Source organism: Hemibagrus wyckioides, linkage group LG29, assembly GCF_019097595.1.
Source record: "Hemibagrus wyckioides isolate EC202008001 linkage group LG29, SWU_Hwy_1.0, whole genome shotgun sequence".
Classification (NCBI taxonomy): domain Eukaryota; kingdom Metazoa; phylum Chordata; class Actinopteri; order Siluriformes; family Bagridae; genus Hemibagrus; species Hemibagrus wyckioides.
Window position 1 is genome coordinate 5,848,869 of NC_080738.1, and position 19,886 is coordinate 5,868,754.

The 19,886-nt window shown below is 38.2% G+C and overlaps 1 pseudogene; it reads left to right on the forward strand.

The window, feature by feature from the left end:
- The first annotated feature begins 257 nt into the window (after positions 1–257).
- LOC131348873 (centromere-associated protein E-like) lies at positions 258–19,628 on the forward strand (annotated as a pseudogene).
- The last annotated feature ends 258 nt before the right edge of the window (positions 19,629–19,886 follow it).

Below are 19,886 nucleotides of genomic sequence, written 5' to 3' on the forward strand. Positions count from 1 at the left end.
ATTGAATATTCAATAAAATGTTATTAGCAAAAAAGAAAATGCAGGCAACAAGAAATGATCAAGCCATGATGTAAATTTCTTCTGTCACTTCCTCTGTGAGTTACAAGAAAGTTCCTCTGGAAGTTAGACACACACACACACACACTTTAACAGTAGCTTGAGTAGGAAACATCAACAGTCAGGACTCATACAATTTTGAATTTAAGCTGATCTGTAAAAGTGTTTAGTATAAGTTCAGGAATACTGATTAGTACAGAATGGAGATGAGTCGTGGCATATACACAGAGGCAGAAGTTACTGCCCATAACACATCTCACTCAGGTGCAGACATTTATATAAATGAGGACAAAGTGGAGACTCTCAGGAACAGATGGAACCGGGAACCTACGAAATCAGGTACAACACACAAACACACACGCACACACACACACAAACACACACAGGGTTCACTTTTGATTACTCAAACAATACACAACAAGATTTTTTTTATAACAGCAGCTCTGACAATAGATCACAGTTGTACATTTAGTAGCTCGTTTCAACTTTCTCCCATACAGTTGTTTACAACTGCTAAAACCTGCTGTAATATATATTCAGTAGCATTGTGTTATTTCACGACATTAAATGAAACTATAAACTTTTGACAGATATGACATATCCAAGCTCTAGACCTGTAATGTGGTTTCAGGGTGGATATTATCTATTGAAGAAATGGAATGTCATTCCAAAGTTCTAATATTTTTTTTTTTTTTTTTTGCATGTTCTGTTTATTTTAGTGCGATTTAGTGTAATCAATACATTGTTGTGAATGTGTAAATCATATGTAACATGCACATCTCTGTGCCATTTCCCATTAGGAGGAGAGAGGTGTTACAGACTGACTGCAGGGTGTGTTGTGTTGCTGTGTTTTCTCTTGCTGACTGCCATCGCAGTGCTGTGGATCAAATACAACAACCTGAATAGAGAAAAAGACCAGTTACAGACCAGTTACAACAACATGACTAACGAGAGAGACCAGTTAAATGGGGATAAAGAGGAACTCCAGAGAATTTCTAAACTGGGTGAGTAATTCTTAATACTGCAAAATTATTGTCACATATTCTGTAAAGAATCAATGTCAAGTCTGTTCATAATTTGGTTAGCTAATACAGTCATGCCCCGCCCTAGATCATTAATTGGTTCCAAGAGATGCAACATAAGTCAATTTTTGTGGTAAGTCTGAAATGCCGCTATTAAGTGCTTTATATTTTCTGTGTGGTACTAGTACTATTTTTATATTGAATATATGTATTTTCTTATTTTATAAAAAGAATTTTGTTTAGTTTGGTTTTATTAGCCATTTTTAATTTTTACTATGCGACGAAGGGACCGACTGTGGCGTCTGCCAGAGAGAGTCTTACCCAGTCAAGATGAACTTTGGAAAAGAATAAGAAAAAACTCTAGATAGCTTTCAGGTCCAGGAGTCTTTATGTTTTTGCTGGTACCACTCACATACATGTAGAGAAAAGCACATGCAAGGCAACAAATATACCCCTTTTTACAAATACAAAACAAAATGACATGAAATGAGAAAATGAAAAAGAACCACATTAAAAGAAGCAAAACATTAGGTGGCCATTACACAGTGTAAGGTTGTGTAAAGTGCCGTAAATTGGATTTAAGTTTTCAATGTAATATTTAAGGATGAGCGTCATTAAGTCGTAATCGGCGTAAGTCTAAACGACATAAAATGAGGCACTACTGTAGTTTCTTTCCAAACATGTCCAAGAGCAGAAACTTGTAGCTTTTATAAGCTCCCTGTTATTCCATACACCGAAGGATTTTAAAATGTTTTTTCTAAGATTCTTGATAAATTGGTACATTGAACTGATTTCCGCATCCAGACAGAATAATAAAGTTCTTACTCTGGTGTGAGATGGGAGTCAAATCAGAAGGAAGTAAAAAACAATTAACCGCTAAAAATGATCACACTTATACAACTTGATTGACTGACTGGATAATTGCATGAATGTGCAGGTATACCATTATTCCTAATAAAGTGGCCAGTGTTGTATTCATGTGTTCATGCAAATATGGTAATGAAGCAAGTGTGTATGGAAAACAGCTAAATGTCAGGGGATTTTGACCCCTAGTGATCGGAGGGAACCTGTGTTTATACATAAAAAACAAAACAGTCAGGGTAACAACAAATAATGAGCCATAATGATGTCTTTTCTAAACAGATTTGCTTTTTTAATGTTGAGATTAAACTATTTTCATCATCATTCTTTATTGAAATGGTCCGGATCCAGGATGGATGTATTTCAGCTCCAGTGTTTACTACATCTCTAATGAAGGTAAGACCTAGACTGAAAGCAGACAGGACTGCAGAGCGAGAGGAGCAGACCTGGTGATCATAAACAAAAAAGAGGATCAGGTGAGAGAGAGAGAGAGAAAGAGAGAGAGAGAGAGAGAGAGAGAGAGAGAGATTATCCCTGTGATAATATGTTTATTTGGATTTGTGAGAAAAAAATCTTTAACTAATGAAAAATTGAATTTACAATGTTATCTATGAAGTGTGTTGTGCCTAAAACATTTTCATTACTGTTAATAAACACCATGGTGTCACCTGTTTTTCTATCTGAGCCTATTATTCTTGTTAGGTTTGTTTAGGAAATGGTATAGATTCTACAGCAGCAATGTGTAAGCATGAATGTGATTGTGGATTAATCTGATCAATCTGCTAAAATTAATCAAATGTTACTACAAATTACTACAAGATTATTCCTACTATTACTACTACTGTCTTTTCTCATTTTGTCCTTTCTTTTTATAATTAACGTTTATTAAAATCACAAGGAAATAAATGTCTGGACAGAAAAAGAATAAAGTGCCAGTGTATCATGATTCATTCATCTCTGATTTGTTCCTGTCTTTTAACTGTGAAACAGTATTGTAAAGCATTAGTGCAACAATGAAACGCACATCCAGTTGTCAGGCGATCAAAAGCTGAATGTCTAAGGTTTAATGTTGGATATCAGTCTGTATACTTTTTAAAATCACACAGGTAAGCTGTTGAAAGTTAAGTTACTGAATTTTAGTGTAAAAAAAATTGTTTTTTTTACAGAATTAGTGTAAAAAAAAGAAAGGTGCAAACACATAGCAAGAGCAAGACCATCACAGAGCAAAAATTTTATCAGTAGCTTTTATTACACTCAAGCAAATAATGATATCACAGTATAAACTAGTAGGATCAAACAAGTGAGCCATATGAAAGAGAAAACCAGGATGAAAGTAGCAGTTAAAAATATTACAGGTTTAGGTGTCTAAGAATTTCACAGCAGTCCAGACGGCTCCCTGGGCTAAGTCAGGCTGTGGGTATATGTTAAAGTGTGTGTGTGGTAAAATAATAATAATAATAATAATAATAATAATAATAATAATAATAATAATAATAATAATAATAATTCAGTTTAAAGTGAGACTCTCCTGAAGATAATCTATCTGACTAGCTCAGTCTAATGAGCACACTTAAACTAACTAAGAAAAAGCCAAATACTTCAGACTAGATGATCACAGAGATGAGGTTTATTGTAGTGAGTGCTGAGTACAAATTACAAGGTGCTCACATGCAACATCTCATCAACCCCACAAACTTGAGTTTCAAAGCTCAGTGTCTATATCCATGTTTCTTATCACACATAATGACCTAACCCCTCAAGTTGAAATGCTCCACCTATTTTTCTTTTGTGGAAAGTTTGAGACTTTCCAAGACATTGTTATATTTATTTATTTCCCAATCAGCATTTATATATATATATATATATATATATATATATATATATAATGGGTGTCTTATCCCTATATCCCTATTATTATGTTTTAGTTAAAACATATCATTAACATTTTGCAATGTGAAACATTTTCATGTTGAGAAGACATCATGGGTATGTCGCATTCACCATCTCTTTTCCATGTTAATTATTCTAAGACTATAGGTATTTTATGCATTTTGAATTATATATTTTAGCTTTGACCTGAGGTGAACTTGCTTTTCCCCAAACCTATATCATTGTGCTACAACAATGCACAGATTCTCCCAGACTCCAGCTGCAGGTGTCCCACGGAACACTGCTCTGAGCAGACCATCTGACCTTGACTGTAACTTCAAGTTACTTCACGTTATAATGGATGCTGTTTTGTAGACTCCGTCTGTTTCGGATAAGACTTGCAATAATAAGGATGTCACTGTTAATTAATTAGCTACACAAAGACTATTCATGCTTAACAGACACACCTAAACAATGCATCCTTCTTGTCTTCTTAAAACCTTACTTCATTAAACCAATAAAAAAATGGTGTTCAAAACTACTCATGATGTCACCTCATCCTTATACAATAACACAAATTCATATAGCCCTAAAAGAATTATCCCACAGGGGCTACTTGCACCAGTTTGCAAATAGAGAAATTTAAGGATTGCACACTTGAAGGAAAGAGATGAGCTCTTGGAAGTAGAGAACCAAGCAGCAGAGAGCTGTAAAAGAAACAACTGAGTTAGGCTAAATTGTAAATCACGTGATTATTTTTCAAATTTATTAGATTTTTGACCAAAAAAAATCCACTTTGTTTAATTTTGAACTTATAATGGTTATGAACCAATGGGAGACCTGCACAAAATGTGTGAGCAACCAAAGAATAGAGAGAATAGGGAGAATGAGGTGAGGCCTAGTGCAGATGAAGGACTAGAGTATAGCTCTCATGACTTTCATGACTATGTAGTGATATATGTTGCTGCATTAAAGCCTTCCTGCTTTTCAGAGAGTGTCAGTTTCACACCACAAAAAACACACTGTTCACACTTGTGGCCCATTGCAAGTTAAGGAAATTAAACAGGAAATAAGGTTTTAACATAACAGCAACACACCCAGTCAGTTTGGCAGTGTTCCTTCAGCCACCCACTCTGAATGTAGTTTTAGACAATTGTATTGCACGAGAGCATTGCCACTGACTCCCTCATGAACAGTGCAACTGCATTTTTTTAATGACGTCAATTGAGCAAACAAACCTGGCATGGTATAGTTTTTAACCAACAAACTTAATGGTGTCACCCCACATTTCCTGCTCAAAAACTGTTATGCCTTCCAATGTCCCTACATTTATTTCTGATGAAATAACTGCTAAAGAGTTTTCCAAGTATAGGCATCCAAGTAAGGATTGAAGGAAATTCCCCATCATTAATTAACCCAACCGGTTAAACAATTGGTATCTCTTAGGAAAACATTTTTATGTATTTTAAAGAGAGTATAGAAGAGCTAAACGTTGTGTTTAAGGTACATCAGAGGCCCTGCTCAGCTGAACCAGACAGGAAAAGTCCCTTTTCAGCTGCAGTGGTGGATTCTGGAGCAGTGGAGAGTTGCCTTACTGATTGCTTCAGGTTTGCTTAATTTGTATAGGGCTTTTAACAAAATTCAGAAAAAATTACAAAATTTAAAATTAATTTTGTATTTATCCCTAATGAACAAGGTTGAGGCAAAAAGAAAAAAAATTGACTAGGAGCCAATGCAGTGTGTATAAAATAGGAGTGATGTGTTCTGGTTCTAGTTAGGACTCTCTGCGGCAATCTGGACTAACTGGAGCTTCTTTATGCACCTACTTGAACATCCAGACAGTAAGTCATTACAATAATCCAATACAGAGGTAACAAAAGCATGAAAACTTGTATTTCTGCATTGTGTATAGACATTATATTTATTATCTTAGCAAATGATTCTCATTACACATTCTTCAATCTTATGAAGCTCTCATCTGGCTTGTAATTAGCATAACAGTGGAAGCTAATTCCATGTATGTGAATAATTGTAGCATATATAAGGAGAAAGTCAGTTCGAAAATAGAACCTTGTCAAACAATGAAAATAACCTTAGTATGCCTGGAGAGCACTGTTCCCTTAACACCACCAACATTTTCTAGGCTATCAATTAGAATAGTTTGATCAATGGTGTCAAAAGCTGCACTAAGGTCAAACAACCCCAGCGAGAAGGCAATTGCCTGATGGCCAGTGGTAGGTAATTTACCACTGTAACCAAACTGTGCCTAAATCCTGACTAATACATTTCATTAATGTTATTCCTATGTAGGTTTGAGCATAACTGCTGTGGTGAAAACACTTTGGTGTTTGATGATAACACTGGAAGAATATTAATGAACTTCTCTGCAGTAGCAGATAAGTAAATGTTGTTTTAATATGTTGTTTTATAGTACTGTGTACTATAGATAGATATCATATATCTAAGACACATGTGAAATGTTCAAATTTAGATAAATTGTAAGTCAATCTGGATAAGGATGTCTGCCAAATACCAGAAATATAAATGTACAATCGAGCCACCATTGCACCGGCCATGGGACTGTGCTATTGCTCTCTTCCCTAATACCTTCCCACCTAAGAGCCGGGCTTATCCTTTATCCATCTCAGAGCCCCAAGCCAAAGCCCCAAGGAAAATTACATCCATAGTGACTTAGCTGCTGGTTTTATACATTCTTCAAACTCTCCTGCAGCTGCTGGTTTCTTTTTCACTGAGAAAAAGGATGGTGGACTACACCTCTGCATTTAGTATCGTGGACTCAATGGAACAATTACGTGAGGTCAGAATCTTCACTAAACTAGACCGGCAAAGTGCTTATAATCTTATCAGGATTAGAGGGGGATGAATTTACCACTAGGGTGCACTTTGGGGACTAACTAACATGCCGGTGGTTTTTCAGTCATTCCAGTATGTGTATTTGATTAACATCATCAACAATTGTCATTGTCTTGCAAAGTTCCTTAAGACAGGTGGATTCACCCATTAATGATGCATCAATGTTTAAAAACAATATAAGTTCTGTCAACTTACATCTTCATCTTTAATGTTGTGCAAACATTGCAAATTGCTTTGTCTCCTTGTTCTTTCTGAATGCGCACAACCCTTTCTACAGCAAGACCCGTGTTCTCATTCAAAACAGCAGACACATCTTGATACTCCACATCTAACTCACTCTCTTCTGTTGAGTCATCAAAGGTGGAGTCTCCATCTTCCTGTCCATCAGTGGCTTCTTCCTCTTTCTCCTAACCATATAACTGAAAGGCTTTCAAGAAGTTTGTACAACTGTCTGTTGTTGTCCTGGTCACTTTTTCCCTGATGTGATACTCAGAATGTATTTCCTCTAATGCTACAGCAAGGACATCAAATGTGTGTGAGCCCTTAAGAGGTCTACAAGCCAATGCAGAAGAGTGCCTCTCTAGAAAGGTGTCATCTATCCAGTGACAGGTGACTCCTAAATAACTATGTTGTCTGGCACACCAGCAGTCTGTTGTGGTAGCGACATAGTTCACAGTGCTCAGCTTTTTGATGATTATGCTCTTCATGTTCTTTGCAGCTTCCTGTATTTTTGAGCATAACGTTTTCCTAGTCATTAATGTATACTGAGTTTGCAAGGTTACCATCTTGAAGGATGTTGTCTCCATAACAGAAAATGGTTGGTTGGTCTCACATACAAATATTAGCACAAGCTTGTCAAATGTTGCCTGTGTTACCCGCCGAGAGCCAGTGAGGGAATCTGTGAGTTTTGCCTTCCTCATAGGTGGTTCAATACAAGAGGAGGACTTTTGTTTCTGTGACTTTCATATTCTGCAGGAGTCTATTAATTCTGTATACGTCTTCATTTTGTTGGGGTGAACTCTCTGTTAACAGAAAAAATATGAATTTAAGTAACTTATATTTTTTAGCCTCTAGCTTATTTGCTAATTATATATGCTAACATTGCAACATTAAATGAAACAGCTAAACTTACCGTGACATGTTTCCTCAGGTTAGACGTCGAGTTTTTATATGCTGAAATGTCTGTCTGTTTTGGCAACTGCACTATGAAGCTGTTCTTTTGTACTGTGTGTAAGCGAAACATGCTTTGTATATGAGGCCAGGGGTGTTCATCCTCTTCTGTTGTAGCACTGGAGACAGATACCTCTGCCATTTTTATGTGTTCCTGTACCACGACTAAAGATTTTTTTCCCGCTATGCCACCAGTTCATGTCAGTAGGTCATGTGACTACATGTGGTTATTGTTACTGTGGTCAAACGGAGTCGTGCGATTATTGTTGCTACGTCTGATTGGTGAAACACAGTCATGTGTAGATCCACTGGCTGCATTTCTCTGGCAAAAATAAAGAATATCTAATGTGTAAAAGTTAGAAGAAGTTAGAAAAAAGTTAGAAGTTAGGTTAGAAAAGTAACAAGTTGAGTGTAGCCGAATGTAGTGGAGTAAGAGTAGCGTTTCTTCTTCACAAATCTACTCAAGTAAAAGTAAAAAGTATGGTGCAGTAAAACTTCTCATAGAAGTACATTTTTTTCAAAACGTTACTCAAGTAAACGTAATGGAGTAAATGTAACTCGTTACTACCCACCTCTGATGACTGACAATGTTTTCCTGTCCTTAATCCAGTTTTGTGTTTTAATCCTGATTGTAAATACTCAATGTAACAAATGATCGGGAAGGGCCCTTCCCTTTTCATGCTGCATGGAGAGCATTGGGTCCTGTTGTGCAGCAGCATGAATAAACTGTATGAATAAACCTTTTTTCTCTTGCACTGCATGAAAAGAGGTGTATCTGCCTGTGCCTACAAGTATGCAATGTTTCTCAAAATTTCCACAGCACTAGTTACATTAAAAATCCAACCCTCACAAATGTGTCATTTAATGGTCAAGGACCTCCAGATTTATTTACAACTTATGGAGATAACTAAAAGATTACTAAATATATAATCAAAACTATGAACTGTAGTTCATAGACTGGTAGACAGCAGTCATGACTGATACAATTTTAAATACAAGCTGATTTGTAAAAGGATTTAATTGTTTATTGTTTATAAAAGGTTTATTGTTAAATAGTGTATATTAATAGAAATGTAAAAAAAAACAATTAGCTTAATTTTGAGTGAAACATTGACATGCAAAATGCATGTACAGATGTATGTTTTTTATGTAACTCACAGCAGGATGAAGAATAAACAGCAGTCTTGTGACTAACAGTCAGTAAAGTGGCTAAAAATACATTTAATTTCTTTAATCAGCATTTCCACTCAGAGTTGAGAGCTAAGCGCAGAAAAATTTATGACGCAATCAACACTTGCCTTATAATTTTAGACTTTTTATTTTCTAGGAAACAGATCAAGGCTCTTCTTAGAAAATGAACCTTAAACTTAAACCTCAGCAACACAAAGACCCTTTTCAGCTTTGGGAGATGCTGTGTTCAGCTTTCTTCACTGTAAGATGCACATTGTATTAATAGGACCATGCTAATCCCAAACTGATATGACCTTGTTCATAAAAGTACTACATCCCAGGACTTTCAGCACCACATTCATTAACAAGTTATCCCAAGCTTTTGACCTGTAATATGGTTTCAGGATGTTTTAGCTATTGGAGAAATGTTTCAAAATCCAACATTTCAATGTATCAAAGAACTTTTTTTTTAATATATGTTTTAGTTCTGTCATTTTTATTGCAAACAAATTCTTATAACACTCTGGATTATCAAGTCAAATTAAAAAATAAATAAAATAAACTTGAAGTCAAATAAAATGTGCAGGGATTTATTAAAAAACCTATTAACCACTAACAAAAGATCTCACTGGTGCAACGTAATTGAATGATTGAATTGTCCATAGTGCTGAAGTGGCCAGTGCTTGTATACGTGTGTTAATATGAAAGTTTGTCTAGTCCATAGAGTCAGGTGTATGATTAACCAATTAACAGGTTCTAATGATCATCAATTTCACATGTAGGATGAAACACAGTCATTATCTGAAACAGAAACAGCTGTATGGCAGGCATAAAACTGGGTGAGGAACAGCCAATCTCTGCTACTAAGATGAGGTTGTGGAAGACATTTTCATGTCACAGGTCACAAACCATGGTAGACACAAGGTAGTTATACTACATCAGCAAGGTCTCTCCCAGACAAAGATTCAAAACAGCCTGGGGTTTCAAAATGTGCTGTTCAAGCCATTTTGAAGACGCACAAACACACACAGTGGTTGGCCAACGAAAACTTAATGCAGCAGATAAAAAACACATCATGCTTACTTCCCTTTGACATCAGAAGATGTCCAGCAGTGCCATCAGCAAAGAGCTGGCGGAAACCAGTAGGACTGGTTACAGCCATCTACTGTCTGGAGAAGTCTGGAAGTGGTCTTAATGGAAGAATTGCAGCCAAAAATCCATTCCTCCAACGTGGAAATAAGGTTAAGCATCTCAACTATGTGTAAAAACATTGGAGCTGGGGTGTAGAAAAATTGCAGAAGTTGCTCTGGTCTGATGAGTTTAAAAATTTTAAATATTTGGCTGTAGCACGAGGCAGGTTGTTTGCTGAAGTGGTGGAGAGTGGTACAATAATGAATGCATGCAGGCATTACTCTGCCTTGAGCAGACTTCAGTCATCCCTCCTGGACCACCTAGTGGACTGTGCACTACTTTGTTTACTGCCGGTTGTCGGTTGTTGGATTATTTGTGGTTTTCAGTTATGCCATTTCTTGTATTTATGTATTCCTTATTATAAACTCTTATTTAAACCCTCTTCTGTATACTGCATTTGGGTCTTCACATCCACATTCCTGACATATTCTCGTACACCATTTTCTTTTACTTTTGTTAATTAATTAATTTGTCAATTGGTTAATTGATTTCACTTGGAACTCCACAAAACTGGATTAACCTTAATTTATCTTTATGAGAATTTTCTTAATTTCTTTAACTCTTTAATGTTTTAATTACAACACAGTAAACGTTTTGGTGTGGTCATCACAAAGCTATGACCTCAATCCTATATAAAATCTGTGGGCCAAACTGATCAAGACTCAGTTACACCAGTTCTGTCAACAGAAATGGGTCAATATTCCAGCAACATTTGTAAGACGTTTGTGAACGGCTACCCAAAGTCTATGTAGGTTTCATAGAAAAGCTGAAATAAATCATTCTGTCTACAAGAATGAGAATTCTCTCTTATTCTGACATTTTACATTCTTAAAATAAAATATTGATCTTAACTGATGAATGTTAAATGGATCACTCACCAGGGCCACTGTATACACAGAATCACTATTCTGGGGAGGTTTAACCACCCTCTCTTAATGGCAGCCATTCTCCAGCCATCCTGTGAGGAGTTGTGTTATAACAGAACAACAGCTGCTTTAGTTGGCAAGTTTTGGAGCAAATTTTGCAGGGTCCAATTGAACCTATCACACTGGCCATTAACGGCTGGATGATAAGAAGTGTTGCGGGACTTGGTAGAGGCTACACAACTGCTGAATCAATTTGGACTGAAAGTTACGGCCCCGGGTGGAATGAATATTCCCAGGGACTCCAAACTTGAAGAACCACTCTTCCACTAAAACACGGGCCACAGTCTCAGCCCCCTGGTCCCAAGTGATTACTGCCACCGTGAATTTGCTAAATACATCTGTTTTTTTTTTTCAATTCAATTCAATTTTATTTGTATAGCACTTTTAACAATGAGCATTGTTTCAAAACAGCTTCACAGAACATAAAAAACAAAAAAAGCAAAAAGTCCTAGATGTTAAACAAAATCAAAACCTTGAAAGGAACCAGACTCAAAAGGGAACCCATCCACAACTGGGTGACACCAGAGAGTGTGATATGAACAATGTCTTTTCTGCATTTATGTATAGTCAGTTGTGTGATGCAGATACAGCATATGTAGAATCTTATGTGTGTATTAACTAAGAGGTTGTTGTCGTCCTCAAAGTCCACACAGGGTTGGAAGCGTTGCTTTGAATATACCCAAATCCTCACAAAACCAGCAGAACCCAGCTGAAGATGGTCCATCTCTGGATTCCTCAGGATCCTCTCAGGGTTACCAGGATCCTCCAGGTAGAAGAAGGGAAACAAGTGGAAAGGAATTAGTGTAGCTGTTCATAAAGCAGGCACTAGATGATAATGTGCATTTAATCAGATGTACCTGAGTACAAGGTTAAGGGATGTATGAAATCAATCAAATCAAATCTCTTTATTGCCACATCATCAACAACACAAGTGTAGACATGAGTGAAATTCTTTACTGCAGCTCCAGACATTGCAGTTATAAAAGACACTGATAAGTACAGTAAATAAGGAATAAATAATGTTATAATATATGTTGCATATAAGAATATATGTTGCATTATTGTGCAGTATGAACAATAGCATGAGAATTGTGCAGTATGTACAGTAAAAATAGTATGAGATACACAGTATAATAAGTATTATTGCACAGTGTGTCACAGTGTAATGTGTATAGCAGCATGAATGTCATGTACATATGCAGTGTATGGTGTGCAGTGCACAGGTACAGTACGTTCACGACTGGCGAGTATAAATTGCAGTGCTTTCTGATGCTAAACGAATGGTGAGTGATGTGTTGTGGTGCATTGTTGTATTGTGTACTGTAAGTCCTGATTTTTTAATGATCTGACAGCCTGAGGGAAGAAACTTTCCTTCAGTCTGCTAGTTTTGTGGTATCGCCATCCTTAGGGCAGCAGAGACAGTAGCTTTTGGCTTGGATGGGTTGGGTCTTTGGTGATATTACAGGCTTTCCTCACACATCGGCTGAAGTAGATATCCTGGAGGGAGAGAAGCTCACCTCCGACAATGTGCCAGGCCGTTCGGACCACTCTCTGCAGTACTCTGCGATTAAGAGCAGTGTAGTTGCTGTACCAGGTGGTGATGCAGCCAGTCATGATTCTCTCCACAGTGCAGGTGTAGAATGACTTCAGTATGTTGGGGTTTGCGCTGAACTTCCTCAGGCGCTCTCTTCTCTTTCCTGTCTCCTGAGGTCCACTATTAGCTCCTTGGTTTTTTCAATGTTGAGAGAGAGATTGTTCTCTTGACACCAGTGGGTCAGAGTGCTCACCTCTTCTCTGTAGGCAGTCTCATAATTATCAGTGATCAGACCTACCACCATTGTGTCATCAGCAAATTTGATGATGGCATTGGAGCTGTGTGTGGCTGGGTGTATAAGGAGTACAGTAGGGGACTGAGAATACAGTCTTGTAGGGCTCCAGTTTTGAGGATGAGTGGGGATGAGACATTGCTGCCCATTCTGACCACTCAATGCCTATTTATCAGAAAGTCCATGATCGAGCAGCACAGAGAGCTGTTTATACCCAGAGCCTGAAGTTTTGAGTTAAGCCTCATAGGTATGATAGTGTTAAATGCAGAGCTGTAATCCACAAACAGCATTCTCACATAAGTGTTCTTTCTATACATATGTGAGAGTGCAGGGTGAAGGTGATGGCATCATCAGCGGGTGGTGCGGTATGCGAACTGAAGCTGATCTAGTGATGCAGGCAGCACAGAGCAAATGTAGTGTCTGACCAGTCTTTCAAATCACTTGCTGATAATTGGCATTAGAGCAACAGGGTGCCAGTCATTTAAGCATGTGTCTTTGGTTTTCTTTGGTACAGGCACAATGGTGGATGTTTTGAAGCACGAAGAAACCACAGATAGTTAAGCACAGATAGCAAGAGGTTGAAAATGTCCATGAAAACACCCGCTAGCTGGTTTGAGCATGCTCTGAGTGCATGGCCCAGAATGCTGTCAGGACCTGCAGCCTTGTGGATATTCACTTGTCTGAGGGATTGGGTTACATCTGCTATAGAGACAGAGTGAACTAACCTCTGTAGCTTCAGCAGCAGGAGCTCCCTCCATCAGATGAGTATTGTTGTCTTCGAAGCGAGCGTAGAATCTATTTAGCTTGTTCAGTAGAGAGGCAGCGGAGTGTTTTTTCTCTTTGTGATGGTGTTGATTCCTTGCCACATATTTCTTGCATTGTTGGTATTAAACTGTTCCTCCATTCTGTTTCTGTACAGATGTTTGGCATCTTTGATGGTTTTAAGGAGGATATAGCTGGTTTCTTTGTACTCCTCCGTGTTTCCGGATTTGAAAGTGCATGCTCATGCTTTTAAGGCTGCGCGAACCTTGCTGTTGACCCATGGTTTTTGGTTGGGGTATGTTCGTACTGTTTTTGTCGGCACAACATCTTCGATGCATTTCCTGATGAAACACGTTACAGTATCTGAATAGATCTCAGTGTCACCATCTGAGGCTGACTGGAACATTTCCCAGTCCAGGTGATCAAAACAGTCCTGCAGCATAGAATCTGATTGGTCCGACCAGCACTGAATCGTCTTGAGGGCGGGAGTTTCCTGTTTCAGTTTCTGCCTGCAGAAGCAGCACAGAGAGGTGATCTGATTTGCGGAAAGGCTGGCAGGGGAGGGGGCAGTGGTGGCTCAAGTGGTTAAGGCTCTGGGTCGTTGACCGGAAGATCAGGGGTTCAAGCCCCAGCACTGCCAAGTTGCCACTGTTGGGCCCTTGAGCAAGGCCCTTAACCCTCTCTGCTCCAGGGTTGCCGTATCATGGCTGAACAGACGACACAGGACTGTGAGCATCTTGGGGTGAAGGTCTTGGTAAAATTTCAGTTTTGTTCCAGATGCTTCCATCAATGACGATACAGAATTCCAGCACATACTACTCTGCATGTACCCTAAATGAACATTAGGAGTTTCCTGCCAGAGTCTCTCCCCTTAGCACACTGTAAAACAGCCCAGCAAAGTGAGTGTAGGAGTCAGTGGCCTTGCTTGCTTGGTTGTATAATGTGGAAGCTCACTTCAGTGTCTTGCCATTGAGCAGATTGAGGAAGTGGGAGATGTTTTCTGTCTCCCATTGGAAAAATACAAAGACAAAGTGTGGGCATTGGCATTGGAGTCAGGTGTTGGTATTGGTGGTAAGACAGAATAAGTGTGAGTGCTGGAGGTGGATGCCATGGAGGCATTGATGATCTTGGAGAGATGTTCCACTCTGAATGCTGCCCATGTGCTGTAAGCTGCATCCCTGTAGATGCAAAGTATTCTGTCACAAATATTGGAAGCAGAGGCAATTGCAGGTACACAGTTATCAAATGTTCAGCATGAACATAAGGCAGGATAAGTCCTGATCAGTAGTGGTAGAAAGAGAAGAACAGGATATATTGTTCTGGGTACAATTGAGAGGTAAATATTGCTAATATGTGGTTCAAACAGGTTTTAGATATAAGGAGGGTGACATAAAATAACAATATATATATGCAAGTGTGTTTTCTGTTTTAAATCTGTTCATTTTTTTATTCCTCTGTTCTAAATGTGTGAATGATATGAAAACACATTCCCCATTAGGAGGAGAGACTACAAGTGGCAGGTGTTACAGACTGACTGCAGTGTGTATGCTGCTGCTGTGTGTTCTCCTGCTGACTGCCATCACCGTACTGTGGATCAAATTTAACATCTTAAATACAGAAAACAAGCAGCTACAAATCAGTTACAACAACCTGACTAAAGAGAGATACCAGTCAGAAACCAGTTATCGCACCCTGACTAAAGAGAAAGACCAATTACAAAACAGTTACAACACCCTGACTAAAGAGTGAGACCAGTTACATACCAATTACAACACCCTGACTAAAGAGAGAGACCAATTACAAAACAGTTACAACACCCTGACTAAAGAGTGAGACCAGTTACATACCAATTACAACACCCTGACTAAAGAGAGAGACCAATTACAAAACAGTTACAACACCCTGACTAAAGAGTGAGACCAGTTACATACCAATTACAACACCCTGACTAAAGAGAGAGACCAATTACAAAACAGTTACAACACCCTGACTAAAGAGAATGAACAGTTACAGACCAGTTACAACATCTTAAATAAAGAAAGAGACCAGCTACAGTCCAGTAACAACACCCTGACTAAAGAGAGAGACCAATTACATACCAATTACAACACCCTGACTAAAGAGAGAAACCAGTTACAGGCCAGTTACAATATGCTGACTAAAGAGAGAAACCAGTTACAGGCCAGTTACAACACCCTGACTAAAGAGAGAGATCAGTTACATACCAATTACAACACCCTGACTAAAGAGAGAGACCAGCTACAGACCAATTACAACACCCTGACTAAAGACAGATACCAGTTACAGACCAGTTACAACATCCTGACTAAAGAGAAAGACCAGTTACAGACCAATTACAACATCCTGATCAAAGAGAGAGACCAGTTACAGACCAGTTACAACACCCTGAATAAAGAGAGAGACCAATTACAGACCAGATACAACACCCTTACTAAAGAGAGAGACCAGTTACAGACCAGATACAACACCCTGACTAAGGAGAGAGACCAGTTACATACCAATTACAACACCCTGACTAAAGAGAGAGCCCAATTGAAAAACAGTTACAACACCCTGACTAAAGAGAAAGACCAGTTACATACCAATTACAACACCCTGACTAAAGAGAGAGACCAGTTACAGTCCAGTTACAACACCCTGAATAAAGAGAGAAACCAATTACAGACCAGATACAAAACCCTTACTAAAGAGAGAGACCAGTTACAGACCAGATACAACACCCTGACTAAGGAGAGAGACCAGTTACATACCAATTACAACACCCTGACTAAAGAGAGAGACCAATTGAAAAACAGTTACAACACCCTGACTAAAGAGAGAGACCAGATACAGACCAGTTACAACACCCTGAATAAAGAGAGAGACCAGTTACAGACCAGATACAACACCCTGACTAAGGAGAGTGACCAGTTACATACCAATTACAACACCCTGACTAAAGAGAGAGACCAATTACAAAACAGTTACAACACCCTGACTAAAGAGAAAGACCAGTTACATACCAATTACAACACCCTGACTAAAGAGAGAGACCAATTACAAAACAGTTACAACACCCTGACTAAAGAGAAAGACAAGTTACAGACCAGTTACAACACTTTGAATAAAGAGGGACCAGTTACAGACCAGATACAACACCCTGACTAAAGACAGATACCAGTTACAGACCAGTTACAATACCCTGACTAAAGAGAGAGACCAGTTACAGATCAGTTACAACACCTTGACTAAAGAGAGAGACCAGTTACAGGCCAGTTACAATACGCTCACTAAAGAGAGAAACCAGTTACAGTCCAGTTACAATACGCTGACTAAAGAGAGAAACCAGTTACAGACCAGTTACAACACCCTGACTAAAGAGAGAGACCAGTTACAGACCAGTTACAACACCCTGACTAAAGAGAGAGACCAGTTACAGACCAGTTACAACACCCTGACTAAAGAGAGAGACCAGTTACAGACCAGTTACAACACTCTGACTAATGAGAGAGACCAGTTACAGACCAGTTACAACACTCTGACTAATGAGAGAGTAAAGTTACAGACCAGTTACAACACTCTGACTAATGAGAGAGTAAAGTTACAGGGGGATAAAGAAGAACTCCAGAAGTTTTCTAAACTGAGTGAATAATGCTTACCATAATACAGGACCTTAATAATTCAGTTACCTAATAGTTTCATTCCAAACCTTTCTAAAAATCAGAGCTGTGGAGATTTTATACACTTTCTGTCATTCACCATCATGACAGAATAATAAAGCTCTTCTAATATTCTAGAGTGAGATGGAAGTGAACTCAGAAGTGCAGGAATGTTAATAATAAATGCTAACAAAAGATCACACTGGTGCAACAAGATAGGCTGATTGGATAATTGCATGAAGATGCAAGTGTTCCCAATAAAGTGATTGCATCAGTGATTGTATACATGCATTAATATGAAGCAAGTGTTCATGGAAATTGTGATTACGCCCTCTGCTGGTTGGAAGGAACCTGGATAACTGTCACATTTGTAAAGAAAAAACAAAACAAAACAAAACAACCCAAGACAGTCAGGAAACAGTCAGATTTTAATATGTAGGATTGTTCCAGAAAAATAATCCCACTGATTAGGTCTTTTCTAACCAGGCTAACTATATTTTTAATTTAATTTTTTAAAGGCTTCAGTATTTTTTCTTCTCCATTTTTATTGAAATGCTTTGGATCCAGGTTGGATATATTTCAGCTCCAGTTATTACTACATCACTAAAGAAAAGAAGACTTGGTCTGAGAGCAGACAGGGGGGAGGAACAGGTGAGAGAGAGAGAGAGAGAGAGAGAGAGAGAAGGATAGTTTCTTATTTATTCTTATATTTTACTTCAACCCTGACAGTAAATTGCTGTGCAGCAGAAAAGCTTGGATTGGTTTGAATGACAGAGACACAGAGGGAGTGTGAAAGTGGGTGGATGATACACCGCTGACCAATGGGTAAGAAATCACTGAAATGAAATGTTTTTATGGTGATGTTTTCCTGTCTTACTGAGAAACACAGCAGTTCCTTTGATTCTCTCATTCAGGTACTGGGCACATGTTGAACCTAACAGTTATGCAGGAAATAAGGACTGTGTTCTAACGGGTGACATGACTGATCCTGTCTGGAACTGGGCTGATTATCCCTGTGATTATACATTTATTTGGATCTGTGAGAAGAAAATCTTTATCTGAATTGCTGTATGTGAATTAAAAATTGACATTGTTATCTGTACAGATCTGAGTGTTGTGTGTGAAACATCCTCACCATCATAATGTTGCCTGATTTTCCTTCTGAGCCTATTTTCCCCACTGAGATTTGTTTCAGGAAATGCCACAGATTTTACAGCAGTGAAGTAGAAACATGAATGTTAATGTGGTTTAATATGCTCAGTTGTTTTGTTCTGTAACGACAAAATGACTCAGTTTATTCAACATTACATTTGCCCTCCTTTTCGCTCTCTTCTCTGTCCTATCCTTTTGTTATTCTTTTTAAAAATGCTACAAGATCACAGGGAAAGAAACACCTGAACAGAAAAAGTAAAAGAAAAAAAGTAAAAGAAAAAAGAAAAAGAAAAAGTCTGCGTGCCACAATTCATTTATTTCTGCTTGCCTTTTATCTATGAAACACTATTGCATTAAAGCATTATACTACAACAATATACTGAACTATTTATGGATTCATTAAGGTTCATTTGCTTTATTCCTTACTTAAACAATATTGTATGAGATCAATATTATGAGATCAATAGCCGATCAGTATTTACTTGTATATTCAACATTTCACTTCCGACTTAAAGGATAAGCACAACATTTTATGTTTTAATTAGACTTTTTTTTTGAAAGCCAGACTTCCATAAACTTCCTTCCTTATATCCATCTGGACTTAAGTAAACAAATAGGTAAGTGACTTCTATTGAACAATTACTATAGTGATTCATATATGTCAGAGGGCATCCCTAACTGATGCACTGATTAACTGATGACTAACCCTAACCCTAACCCTTAGGAAAAAGGCTTCAGTTTGCTAGGGAAAATAATGATTGGACTTTGGAGCAATGGCGCAGTATTTTGATCTGGGGTTGCTTCAGATAGTCGGGTCTAGGTTCAACAATGAAATGTGCCCGAAAAATCAGCTGACTACCTGAATATTCTGATTGACCAGATTTTTCCATCAGTGGATTTTTCCCTTTCCCTGATGGCAGGGACTTATTCCATCTGGCTCAAATTGTGAAAGAGTGGTTCAATGAGAATGAGACATGGATTGGCCTCCAGAGAAAAGACCTTAACCTCACTGAGAATCTTTGGGATGTGCTTGACTGTGTTCACCTGGGGAAGATCTATGTTCACTGCCGTCATGGTGCTGTGGATTAAACCCAACCCACTTGATAATGAAAACAACCAGCTACAGACCAATTATAACAGCCTGAGTAAAGAGAGACCAGCTACAGACTAGATACAACAACCCAACTCTAGAGAGAGACCAGTTATAGAGGCTTTCCAAATTGGGTGAGTGATAACAATCTACAAAGCTGCCACATATGTGAATGAAGATAATATTTATAAGTTATCTCTCCATTTTTGAGAAAACAGAAAACACCCATAAAATCTCCTCATTATCATATAAACTAG